Here is a 13,762-nt window from a genome sequence, read left to right as displayed (position 1 = left end):
GTAATATATCCGATAATGCAGCTGCTGCGAACAGTATTTCTCAAATAAATAATTGCAGTCAACATAATCTTTTATATCGATGATTCCGTAGAGAGCCGTTTTCATGCGCATCTCACACGATAAGAAATGTCTTCCTAAAACAAAGTGAAAGAATTTAAACGAATATCTTAAAACCCAGACTTTTATTCAATTGCTAACAGAGAATTTAAAACAAACATAAGGTTGAGGGTTGCACACAAACCTTCAATTCAAATAAATCAATTCAATAATAGTTTATTATTCCCAAAAACAGTGTTCTATACGGAAGAAGTTGCCAAAGCGAGCACAAGGGGGAATAAGGGGTAAATAAGCAGCGATTGTAAGATCATGTACCAACAGACAAATAGAGAAATTGCAGGGCACAGATTGCACTATTACCGTAAACAAAGCAAAAAGGGTGTAGAACAGAAAATGAACTGAAATTGACTGACAGATGTGAATCCCTTAACTCTTTTGTGATCAGAAGGTCCTTGCTGGCTCGAGGTGCGCGCCGCCATTGGCTCCGCTCGGCAGTACATCACGCTTTCTTTTTTTAGCAACCTTTTCTCCCATCGAGTCAAATTTATTGTCAACGTGCAAGGCTTAGTTTACGGAATCTGCAGACAGCAAAATTTGGTGAGTCCTCGCATTTTTCGCGAAGTTATCGCCTTTTGAAGTTCGCTGGCGAGGCCGCCCCGCTAAGCCTACTTTAGGCCTAGCTCGACCTCGGCCCAGCGCGCCATGGCGGCCGCTCTTACGACCACGTCAGCCACTTCTGCCGACGCTACGGCAGACATGGAGTTCGAGGGAACCATAACGAACGCTGGTATGGAACCTACCGAAACGACTGTTGTGCTAAATCACGAGGAAGGCCGAATGCTCGCTATAGTGGCGGGAGAAGAAGCCGCGCCAACGGACAACGACGGCTGGATCACAGCTGGAAGGAAACTACAAGGCCGGCACGCCGAGGAGCCCGCAGGTAAGCCAGTCCTTACCCCGGCTGCCTCGCAGCCTAAGAGTAACTCGCGTTTCGCGAGGCAGGTGACCGCTAGAATTAGCAAGGCAGCTCGAATGCCCATGTCACTACCAAAAGAAGAGATCAAGATCATTGTCCGGCCACGTGGCGGGCTACACGTATCCCGAACGGAGGCCACTCGCCTCATGACGGCCATCATTACGGCCGCGGGAATCACTATGCAGGAGTCTAAGATAGACACCATATGCACAAACCCTACCCAGAACATTATCATTGTTAGCACGCCCAGTGAGGATCGCGCTCGGAAATACGTGCAAGTTAAGCGGCTGCAGGTAGGGAACGTGGAGTATGAAACTTTCGCGTACGTCTCAGCTCCCAACGGAACCGCGAAAGGTGTGATCAGAGGCATCGACCTCTCGGAAACACACCAAGATCTACAGGATAATATTGTAAATGAAACGAACCCGCTAGCTCTTGAAGCTCATAGGATCGGAAACACTACAACCATTATTGTAGCGTTCGAAGGAACTAAAGTCCCTAACACCGTAAAGTACGGCGCCATGATTGTGCGCTGCAGCCTTTATAGAAAACACCACGAGGTTTGCCGCTGTTGCGGTAAATTAGGACACCAGGCAGATGTTTGCCCATACCCAGAGACTAAAGTGTGCTTTGCGTGTGGGAAGCCTAACCCAGATCAAGCACACGAAGCCACGTGCAAACCCCGCTGTAAGCTATGCAACGGGGCTCACCCAACTGCCGCCACGGGTTGCCACAACAGATATAAGATGCCCCACGTCGTAACTCAACGACGCTGGGAGAAGGAACAGCAAAGGTCGGTTACTAAGAAACAGATGCCGCAGTCGACATTGGAAAGTTTTCCGCATCTGCAGCCGAAAGCCCGCGAAAACACACAAAGGGCGAACGTCAGCGCTGACGTGAGAGCAGCTGCAGGCAACGGCGTGGAGAACAATAAGAACAGCCAAGCAACGCCGTGCACAGGCAAAACATGGGCCACGGTGGCTAACGGAACTACAGCTCCTCGGTCTAACAACAACGCCTCGGATCCTCGAGTCAGACAGCTCGACGCGGAATTACAGCAAATGCGCGGAGAGAATTCTCGCCTGCGGGAAAGAATGGCGGAACAAGACAGCCTCATCCAGGAGTTGAACCGCAAGGTCGAGATGCTCCTGATCGGCGAACACGGGCAAGTGCCCCAGCCTCAGGCTTTCCAAACACTACCACCCCCGAGAACGGCCTTGCCGGAACCCATTGTGGAGGCTTTGCCCAAACACAGTCCTACCCCCACCTATACTACGACACAAGATAGCTCCCCAGAAGAGATTATAGAAGATATGTCAGAGCCTACGGGAAACGAAGGGCCTTAAAGGCCAAGAAACGCGCACTACGACGCATTAACGAACGACCCACTTGGCAAGATGAAGACTCTGACAAGCAGGCTGAGTCAATCAACAAGCGGCTCTCAACCATAAAAGAAAGCCACAATGGCAGACATGGTCGTCAAATTCACCAACCCGGAGGCCCGGGCTTCCTCCTCAAACATGGAGGCCCGGTTTGCAAGCATGGAAAAGGTCCTCACTTTAATAGAGAAGAACTTAATGGCACCACAGCAACGAACAACCAGTCAACCGTAATGACCAGGACCCCGCCAACGGAATTGATAATATGGCAATGGAACATGAACGGTACTCACGGAAAGAAGGCAGTGCTCATTCAAGCCATCAAACACGCTACAAGACAACCGGACATAATCCTCCTGCAAGAGACACTGAGAAGTCTCCCCGAAGATACCAAGGTACCGCTCCTACGCTACCTCAGTCCCCGAGTCCACAGAGAAGTGGGCCCGGTCAAGAGGGGGAGTCTGTACCCTGGTAAAGAAGGGAATAGTATACTTGGAGCACGACTTCAAGCATACGACGAACACCGAACATCTTACGATTGAAGTGGTCGTCGGCAAGAGCAACAGGAAGCACAAGAAGCACATCTACATCACTAATATCTACACCAAGCCCAAGTACTCATCACAGCGCTACGGCACCCTTATTCGCAAGATCAAGCAGCTTGCGGGGGACAACACTACATTGATCTGTGGCAACTTCAATGCTCAACACACCACATAGCGCTACCAGCGCACGACGGCGAAGGGCCGGAACCTCCTAGAGGAGACCCAGGACGCCGACTACCACCTCATCAATGACATATCCACTCCTACCAGGCACGGCACGTCCGTACAACGGGACACCAACCCCGACCTGGCTTTCAGCAACAACACGAAAGTGCGGTGGCGAAACACCCTGGAGACACTAGGCAGTGACCATTGTGTAATCGAGATCATTATCCCTCTCAACAGTCACGTTGCCCCTCCCCGAACACAGAAACTCACGGACTGGAACAGGTTCCGTACCAACCTGGAGACCATTCCCGACCACATCGACGACATAGAAGAGTGGACGAAGGCACTACTCACGGAGGCCCAGAGAGCTACCACGGAGCTAGAGACGACGGACGACATGCCCAACATGGACAGCCGGCTAGCGCACTTACTTGAGGCACGGAACTCACTACAGCGAAGATGGAAGAGTCAGCGGCATAACCGCAAGCTCCGCAAGCGCATAGCCCTACTCAACCGAGAAATTGAAAAGCACTGTGCCGTGCTGTGTCACCAACAATGGCATGCGATCTGTCAGGAGGCATACGGCCAAATACATGAGTCGCACATGGCACTTACTCCGTCACCTGCTGGACGACAGTCAAACCAAGGGCACGCAACAACACACCCTGGCACGTACCTTGCTTAAAGCTCGAAAAGAGCTAGGTGACGACGAGGTGTGCAAGCGCCTCAACGACAAGTATCTACCGGCAACGCCACTCTCTTCTCCGCCTAGTTACACGGGCGACTCCAACCCTAAGCTCGACACAGACATTGAAGAATGGGAGGTACGAGCGGTCTTACAGAAGATCAACAGCAAGTCCGCGGTGGGACCCGACGGTGTCTCTAACAAGGCGCTACGCAACCTCAGCGACGGGGCGATCACAGCACTCACAAAGTTCTTCAATCACTGCTGGCGAAACGGAGCCTTACCCCGCAAGTGGAAAGAGGCACGGACAGTACTCTTTCCCAACCCCGGCATCGAGAACCTTCGCCCGATTTCACTAACATCGTGTATCGGCAAGGCCCTCGAGCACGTGCTGCTCAACCGGTGGCAAGACTACCTAGAAGAGAACAACCTCTACCCAGATACCATGCTGGGATTCCGGGCAGGGCTGAGCACACAGGACGCCATGCTCCTCATCAAGCACGAGATCATTGACAAACCATCGACGACCACAAGCCCCATGGACAACCGGGCCATACTCGGGCTCGATTTGAAGAGTGCCTTCGACACCAGCCACCACTCGGCGATTCTACAGCAAGTCTCCCACCTCAACATGGAAGAACGCACATTCAACTACATCAAGGACTTCCTCGCAGCCCGTACCACCACCATCGTGGCAGGGGATCTGGAGCTACCGACCAAGACGTTGGGGAGCATAGGCACACCGCAGGGGGCCGTGATCTCGCCGACGCTGTTCAACCTAGTCATGATTGGAATGGCCGAACGCCTCCGCGCCCTCCCGAAAGTCAAAAACACGATCTATGCCGATGATATCACCCTCTGGGTGACGGGTGGCAGTGACGGCGAGATCTAGGCGTCCCTGCAGCAAGCCATCGACGTCGTTGAAGACCAACTGCAAGGCACGGGCCTCCAGTGCTCCCCAGCCAAGTCAGAACTGCTCCTACTACTGCCATGCCGCAAGTTCAGATCCGACAGTGCACCTGACATACAGCCCCATGCGGGTGACGGTACTACCATACCAAGAGTCAGCACCTTGCGTGTCCTGGGCCTCCACATCGAAGAGCTGCGCTACAACGGCCACAACGTTAAGCTACTGGATTCCAAGGTCTCCAGAGCCATAAGCTTAATTAAGATTTCAACTAAATACGCTGGCATGAGAGAGCACAACCTGCTCAAACTCGTACAGTCTTTCGCCATCAGCCACCTGGCCTATGTCACGGCCTTTCATGACTGGACCGACCTCGAGTGTAGAATGCTGGAGGTGCTCATACGCAAGGCACACAAAGCTGCACTTGGTCTTTACAACCACACTAATAACGAACGGCTTCTTGAGCTAGGCGTGCATAATACACTAGGCGAGATAGTCGAGGCGCAGCAAACCGCGCAGCTTACATGTCTCGCGCAGACCCGAACGGGCACGGCAATACTACAAAGGATAGGATATCAACCGAGGCTGCAGGAAGGTAGGGACTGGCTGCCGCTTCCGCGGGACCTACTGCGCAAGCTGCAGGTCGCCCCACTTCCCCGCCACATGAGTCCAGGGGAGAACAACGAAAGACGGCTCGCTCGAGCGCGGGCACTTACAACCACTCACTCCAACGACACCGGGGCCTTCTACGTGGACGTGGCCAGGTACCCGGACCGCAAGAACACGTACGCCGCCGCCGTCGTCGCAGCCACCACCGGTGAGCTCTACACGGTGAGCTCTACACAGCATCGTGGCATCATCCACTGAACAAGCGGAAGAGCTAGCCATCGCGCTGGCTCTCTCCAACCCAAACTGCACCACCGTCCTCCACGACTCCCGGACGGCCGTCCTGCGTTTCGCCGAGAACAAGGTGCACCCGAGTGTTGTGAGAGTGTGCGGGGCCCTACGGTCATCACAGACAACGGTGTGCATCAAGTGGTTCCCAGCCACCATGGGCACAGTGGGACCCGAAACGAACCGCAACGAGGACGCGGACCGGATGGCGAGTGCGCTCACAAGACGCAACGCCGGATCGGTCTCCCCTCCTCCAGCGGACGATCACGACAACGAAGGTGAAGACTTCAACTCGCTTACTACGTACGGGGAGGTACTGAAGTGCTTCCGGGACTCCCGGAGACGATACTCTGGGCCTCACTCGAACCTCTCTAGGCAAGAGGCAGTACTGTTCAGACAATTGCAAGTGCGTGCTACGTGGACCCCTGTATGGGCGAAACACGTCCACCCCGAACTACAGCCGAGTGACGTGTGTGTGCTGTGCAGTGCTAGTCGCGCTACTATGGCGCACATGCTATGGACATGTGCTGTGACTCCGGACCCAGCAGACGTGCTTCCACTCCATCTTGCTCGTGCGGTGGGCAAGGAAGACTCTCAACGGGGAGCCGTCCAGTTCGCGATGGAGGCCCTTCAACGCCAGCAGTCATGGATGCTGCCTCCCCTACAGGAGGCTGGTATCTGCGACTAATTTAGCCGGCCAATAAAGATGTTCTCTCTCTCTCTCTTGTGATCAGAAAAATGGCTGATTTGAGTGCCTCCAGATATCTTTTGCTGTTGAGATAGTGGACACATGTAGCCTTGCGCTGAATAAAATTGTAGCTTATAAATTTCTTTTTAGATGCGACTGCGTCTCATTCATTCGCCTTGTCCCTGCATCCGGCGTCGTCTGTGCCCGCCCCTTCCCAATTCTTCTCGCCGCGATACCTGCGCTCTCCGCCGATCACCCCCTCTCCTCTCCGATAGCGAACAGTCTCTCGCGAGGGGCATTGGATTGGATTCGATTGGCTTGGCTTGCCTTGGCTTGGATTTGGATTGGATTAAAGTGGATTGTGTTGGATTTTGTTGCGTCATAGCCGCGGCAGGCGCACTGGCGCCGGCGCGTCCCCTCACCGTTATGCGCGCTATAAAACGCGGTGCCTGCGCCGCTCCGCTCCATCGTTCCAGCGCCGTTCCTCCGCTGTCCAACGCTGCAACGCGAACCCCCTATACGTCGAATCTACACAGGGGTTTCCGCGAGGGGTGGTGGGAGTTTTCAAACAGATAACGGCAGTTTAGTAAAAGGTGTAAATATTGAAACTTTTTTGGTGAACGAAAGCCAAAAAATACACAAAAAATGTACATAGAAAACAAATAGGTGATTTCACTGACGCAAACAATCACTTTAGGAATTATAAGATATTCGAAATGTTTCTACGTTCCTAAGCTATGATTAAATATGCGCATTTAAGCTGTACACGAAGTTATGAATTTTTGAGGGCCCACTAACCTAACCGCCCTAACGGCTGTGCCACTCCGCGAAGTCGAGAGTGAGTCGGTCTCTTGAAAATATGTGTTCAAGCATGCTACGATGTGTTCTCAAACCAAATCCTTATAAACTTATAGCGCTGTGGTTTGTCGTTTCTTCCCTTGTTTCCGTGTTAAAGTGCGCTACCTTTAAGATGTCCCAAATCCTTATCCCTGCAGCGGTAAAAAACTTGAACAAAATTAACGCTCTTGAGAACCAGCGCGCGTCACTCCGGAACGCTATTTTTACACGAGCGCCAGGCTATCGAAGGTGAAAACGCCGTACGGCGCGGTGCATTTGGCAAAATATCCCCGCCGCAGGTTGTACAGACCCTACACAGGAAAGTAATCCCGCAGTCGTCCGATATTAGGCACGTTTTGTTTATATATAAATACATCGCGAAGTCAAAAACGAACCTTTCCTGGCAGCACCCGTCAAAGTCGGAGGCTGTTCAATGGGAGATTCTTCATCAGAACTAAAATGTGAAGAATACACATTGTTGGTAGAGTCATCACAGTTGCTGCGGTAAAACAAAATCAGCAGCAAGAGAGGCTGAAGTACCTGATACCGCATTCTGCCTTTGCAGAGCAGGCAGTATACACGACGCCATTTTCGTCCAACTCGCTGCTACCTTGGGTTCAAATTTCACTCACGACGCTGTCTACCCAAACGAAACGTAAACAAACGGCAACAACACTAAAAACTGGGTTTCCAATGAACGCGCCAGATACAGTAAGTTGTCCGAATAGCGCCGTTTTTACTTTTTGCGGGAGGTTTGAAAATCATCGCTCACCCGTCAACGATGGTCTATGGCGTGGTCACGAAGAGTGAAGTGAAACCGGCCAGTAATAATTATTGCGATGGGAAGCCTTCCGCTGATGACTATGAATGCACTAATATTTATTTATTTATTTATTTATTTAATTATTTATTTAAAGGCGCACTGCTAGCTTTAGTGCAAGGCTTTAAGCAAGAGTGGGCAATATTACAACGAAAGGAAACAGCACAACAAACAAATTCTCGCCTATCCACCCTGTGAAAGTGGTTGTAAAGCAAAGCTGTAAACAGCACCCACAACGATTACCCATGCGGCGTCACTTAAATTCACTGACGTCACTCTACAAAAAGTGAAACCAGAGAGATGTGAAATGCATCCAATCACACCCTCTATTACTTCACAGAGATATACTTCGTAAGGTTAAAATTATGCACGATGCATGAACGGTGGTTAGTTGAGTTGTATTTGTGTAGCACATGAGTGCATACTCTTTTTTTACAAAATATAAGGAAGCTCAAACCCGGTCTCAGACGGTCTCACATCTCTGTGCCGTTGCGGGCGGAGGCGATGAGATCGGCGGCAGAGATGGCAGAAGAGGAGGGAGCAAGAGAAGGAAATACTTCTATTCAGATTTGTGAACGGCCCAGAGTGAACGGCCCCTACTTCTGAGCAAAATGTACATTCAGCGGCGTAGCGATTTGGGTGAATTAAGTGAAGACGCGTCGGGTGAGGGAAGCAGCCCGATTGTATGAGCCGTAGGGTGGTTTGTTGTTCTATGGAAAGGTCACGGTAAGGCGAAATACAGGGTCTTTCACAGCACGCGATAATGCTGGGTTATGTACCTGGCAAAGGGAAGCGGGTGACTATCGTCGTGCAGCTCCATAGCACGGTGGGTAAAAGTGCAGGCTTGGTGGGCGTATTCGTTGCCCTCCATGGAAGCGTGAGCGCTTGTCCAGATGAGCTAAATGAAACAATTTGGGGAGTGGTTTTTTAAGACACGCAGTGCAGGTAGGGACACCAAACCCGACTGTTAATTCGGGTACGCTCGTTGGCAATCGGTGACTACCTTCCCAACCCCGGGTTGAGTGACAGCCAAGGCGATGGCCGCCTCTTCTGCTGCCGTCGTGTTTTACTTCTTGAGTAAGGCACAAGCAAGGAGGTTGGTTCTGGAGGTAGGCACGATGATGGTGTACTGCTGCCTCGATGTTGGGAGGCGTCTGTTTAGATAACTGCATGATACCCACCGACGGTGGTGTTGCGTGCTTGAGCCCGTGCTTGTCGGCGACCCTCGTCATGTGAGGGGTTCATATTTTTAAGCAAAAGGAGCATCTTTAGTTCTCGTCGCCAAACGTCCAACAGTACATGAAGCGGAGTGACATTCTATGCTGTCAAGCCAATCTGGTGAAGGATGCGGCGACCCGACGCAGTTCTGCTCAATCGGAGCTTCTGGATAGAAAGATGGCCCTCTGTCAGCTCTTCCACCGTGTTGTACAGCCCCGTGCTAAGCAGCCTCTCTGTGGACACACTCATGAGAAGACCAAGGGCTTGCTCAACCGCCTTCCTAATCCTTATATAAAGCATCTTTATGTCCTCCTTGCCGAGAAGAAGACAGGGGGTTGACATAAGTGATTCCCGAGAGGACAAAAGCTTTAACTAATTGAAAGGTATCGGATTCCTTGAGGTCTCGCTTCTTGGTGGCAACTCGCCTCATCATGTGTATAATTTTATTGATGCTGTGTTTGAGGCGCTGCACGGATACATCACTCTTGGTGTTGGCCTGAAGATCTAGGCCCAGGATAATGATGCTGGGGCTTGGAGTGATGGCCTGGCCATCAAGGAGTATTGGAATGTGTTCCTTGAGGTGCCGTTTGACGTGAGGGCGGACGACAAGGAGCCGAGATTTTTACGTAAACACTGGAAGTCACAGGCTTTAGCACGTTGGCGTACTAGAAGTGGGATGCCATGGGTTGGTGTGAATTTCCTTTATCTCTATCGCGTGGCATTCAGCGAGAATGCAGGGGTTAAACCCGTAGTTGTGCTTGGTGAGTGCACCACTTGGCTTCCCCGTCTCCGCGTGGGCTCGTAGCTGAATCGGTAAGACAACGGGCTCTGGCTCTGTTACTCTATTATTTCCAGGTTCGAGTCCTGGCGGTGCTGTAAATTCTTTTATTTGTTCGCGGAAGTTTTCTGTTCGCACCAACGGTCGCGAAAGAACCCTTGGGGGTATAGGTAAAAAGCTTTGCTTTAAAATTCGTCCTGGGCCAGGATTCGAACCCGGGACCACCACTTAACACAGCCGGGCGCCGTCAGGTGGTACAAACGAAACAGGAGTATAGAAACAGAATGTATGGTTCGCGGCAGCATCCCCCTCCCTTCTAGAAGTGGCTCGACCCGATGATAAAATAAAACAACAGTGCACACAAACAAAAAAGTCTGCCAACTTGTGTAGTAAGGCTTGAGTCAAACGAGATGGACGGCTTCCGGCCGCGTGTGTCGTCGTGATGTGCCGGAATCACTCTCGCGGACACCCTCGTGTATAAGGTGGCCAACAAGTCGCTGGATTCTTTAACGCCCAAAGTACTGTCGCAGGAACTTCTCACTCTGTCCGCGTCGTCGAATGGTAGTTCAAAGCTACAGAAGATTACCTGGGTGATACCCGGCGTCTTGGCGTCGCAGGTTGCAGCACACTGCATTCGCAAGCTGCTGGTCCACAGTACGTACGCGAGCTAGCTGGCGGGCTTCCTCCGCACGGTGCAGACGACGACGACATCCGTGCGTTGAGGTAGTCGTCGTGTGTGTGTGCAGCGTGTCCTCGAGCATCGATGTCGGCTGCTGACCGTAGACAAGGTCGAATGGAGTCATTCGCGTAGTTTCCTGCACAGCTGTATTGTACGAAAACGTGACATGAGGCGGTGTTTCCTCCCATATCGTACGCTCAACGCCGACGTACGTCGGCAGCATATCGGCATTGCTTTGTTTATGCCCTTGATTAGTCCGTTCGTTTGCGGGCAATACTCTGTGGTCGTCCGGTAATGCGCGGTGCTGTAACGTAGGACGCCCGGCATGACCTCCTCAGGGAATGACGTTCCGCGGCGCGTGATTAGTACTGTCGGAGCTCCATGTCGCTGCATAATTTGATGGATAAAGAACTTCGCGACTTCTCGTGCAGTCTCCCTGGAAAGAGCAGCGGTCTCTGCGTAGCGCGTGATGTAGTCGGTCGATACGACAATTCCTTTGTTCTCGGATTGTGACGTACGGAACGGGCCTACAAGATCCGTACCTATCTGTTAGAAGGGCCTCCATGGGGCGGCGATTGCTTGCAGAAGTTCGGCGGGTCTCGTCGGGGGCGTTTTTTGGCACTGGCATTCGTCGCAGCCCCGAACGTAGTTTGAGACATGGGATGTAAGGTGGGGCCAACAGTACTTCGCCTTGGGTTTCCCAATAATGCGTGATATGCCGAGATGTATGGAAGACAGATCGTCGTGAACCACTTCCAAAACGTTTCCCTGGTGATCCGCGTTGATGACAAGTAGATAATTTGTTCTTGTTTCTGGATTGCAGATTTTTCTTCACGAGGATGGAGATTTTGAGGCTGAATGCAGGTAAGGTGCGTTTTCAGTTTCAGTTCAGTTTGACTTTATTAGACAGAGGAAATAACATAACATTATTATGCAGTCCGGGGTCCCATAGGAAAGAACACTACAGGTGGGCCCCGTGGTGATTAATACCAAAATGAAGAACAGGAATGGACTGCAATGTATTGGAAATGACTTTATTTCAATAATACCTGCAGTGGGCTGGAGTCTGTTACAACCCCCGCCCCGACGTGGCCCGCAACCGCATCTTGTCTGCGGCACTACTAAGCGCTACCTCCTTTCTTGAGCCCACGCCTTTCGAGTGCAAGAAAGACCTGTTGGATGGCCCATGCTTGATCCGTCTTGTTGGTTGACTCCATGGCTCTTTGGAGTTGCGCCACGTATTCTTCGAAATTTGCGCCGTCTATGTTGGAGGCGCAATCCTACATGACGTGCCACCGGTTGGCCGGCCCTTTCTTACACACGCTGCATTGGGCATTTGAGTATACGCCGCGGTACATGTGATGAAGCGCTGCCGGTGACGTGCCCGACGCCGTCTGTAGCCTTCTGAGATACGTTGCCTCTTCGCGATCCAGCGCCCGGAGGGGCGGCGGATACGTTCTTTTCATCAGGCGCATTTTCTTGAGTGTTTCGCCGTAACCCCTGGGTCTGTCTTTAGTCTCCACTCACCATGCCCACTCTGGACGACTCACCACACTGGGGGCGCGGTGTGTTATTGCGCGCGCCTCCCAGTGCTCCGTCTCGTTGTGGTTCGGCGCGTACGGGAAGCATTCGCCCGCGTGCGCCGGGATCCATCTGGTTTCTACTGTTCCTTCTTCTTGGACACCCGGTATCTCGAAGATCTTGGCTGCCTTCCCACTCACTCGGCCATTCGCCAGGTTGCGGGCGGCCTCTTGAGGATCCTGTGGCAAGTGGCTTCGGACATCGCCTGGGCTGTGGCGATCTTTTCTGCCTCGGTGGCCTTCTGACACTTTGCGCTCGCTGACGAGGCCACCCTTCCCTTTCTTGCGTTTATGGTTACCATAGACAGCGCGAGCACTGGAGATCAAAGAATATTTTTCTAGGCTAGTGACACCTAGGACAAACACTCCCTATAAAAACGAGATGGAACATGCGGCATCCAAAAGAAAGGAAAGGATGCATGCACTTTGCTTGATTTTGAAACACCGATAACACAGCCGGGCGCCGCCGGATGAAAAAAAACAGCAGCATACAAACCGAAGGCTTTGGTCGCGGCAATATGCTCGGCTACAAAAATATGAAGTTGGGTATCTGTCATGGTCCCACACATCAAGAAGCACGTCTTGTCTAAGAGCACGTGGCACGGTGAAAACTGATATAGCGAGGCAGAACAGAAGTAGGAGAGTGATGTCATAGGAAGATGCATTCACTGCGGTCAGTAAACAATATATCAACGAAACTAGCAGCAATCGGCAGCAGGATTGTTGTTCTAAAGGCATCTCATCACGGCCAAAACCCGACGTCGTGAGATTTTACAACAAAATATACTCACCGGTTATTGCATTTACTTCCTTGGTTGTCGTATAAAATATGCCACAGTATCTTGTTTCATCTAATATAACCAACTCTTCGGTCTGAGTATACACACCTGAATAAAAAATTGTCACTATTGCTTTAGAGACAGTGATTTTGAAAGCGGCCTTTTTTGCCGTTTCTGTCGGAACTTTTATCAGGTCAGTTGTAGGTTTTGAGGGGGGAGGGTATTTCAAGGTACCGATATTTTATCAGCGCGAAACTGGAGGTATGTTAGAAAATAAATGTGCGTATCCGGGTATTTGCTTCCAAAAAGCACAACACGTCCTTAATTACAGTGTACTCGGAGGTGTTTTTTTCTTGTCTTGGAAGTTGCCAGGTTAATGCAATATAGAATGGAGACTCTCAATAAGGCAGAAAAAATACATAAGCGCGAACTGTGCACAATATTTCCCGCTCACCGTGTAGCGGCAAAAGACTTAGGGCAGAGAACGGTTTCGAAACAGGGAACATGGGGAATTCGAGACGCCTATTCCAAACCGTTTTAGCCATTCCCTCGTGGTGCCTAATTTTCCAGATATGAACTGCACATTGCTAACAACTGTTTGAGCTAGCGTTATCAACAACATTTTACTTCGCAGAGCAGTGCAATTTTTCTTGGTTTATTAGCGTTGACTAAAGGGAACGCTACGTAGTAACTTCACGTGGCGAGCTGCCGAACTGGAAGTTAACCACGCCGTGAAGATTGGCATCATAGTGTACAAGCGCTGTCTACCTCA

Source organism: Haemaphysalis longicornis, unplaced genomic scaffold (assembly GCF_048455015.1).
Source record: "Haemaphysalis longicornis isolate Haplotype H1 unplaced genomic scaffold, Haemaphysalis longicornis Haplotype H1 scaffold_2, whole genome shotgun sequence".
In the NCBI taxonomy this organism is placed as follows: Eukaryota; Metazoa; Arthropoda; class Arachnida; order Ixodida; family Ixodidae; genus Haemaphysalis; species Haemaphysalis longicornis.
This window is presented reverse-complemented; position numbering follows the sequence as displayed.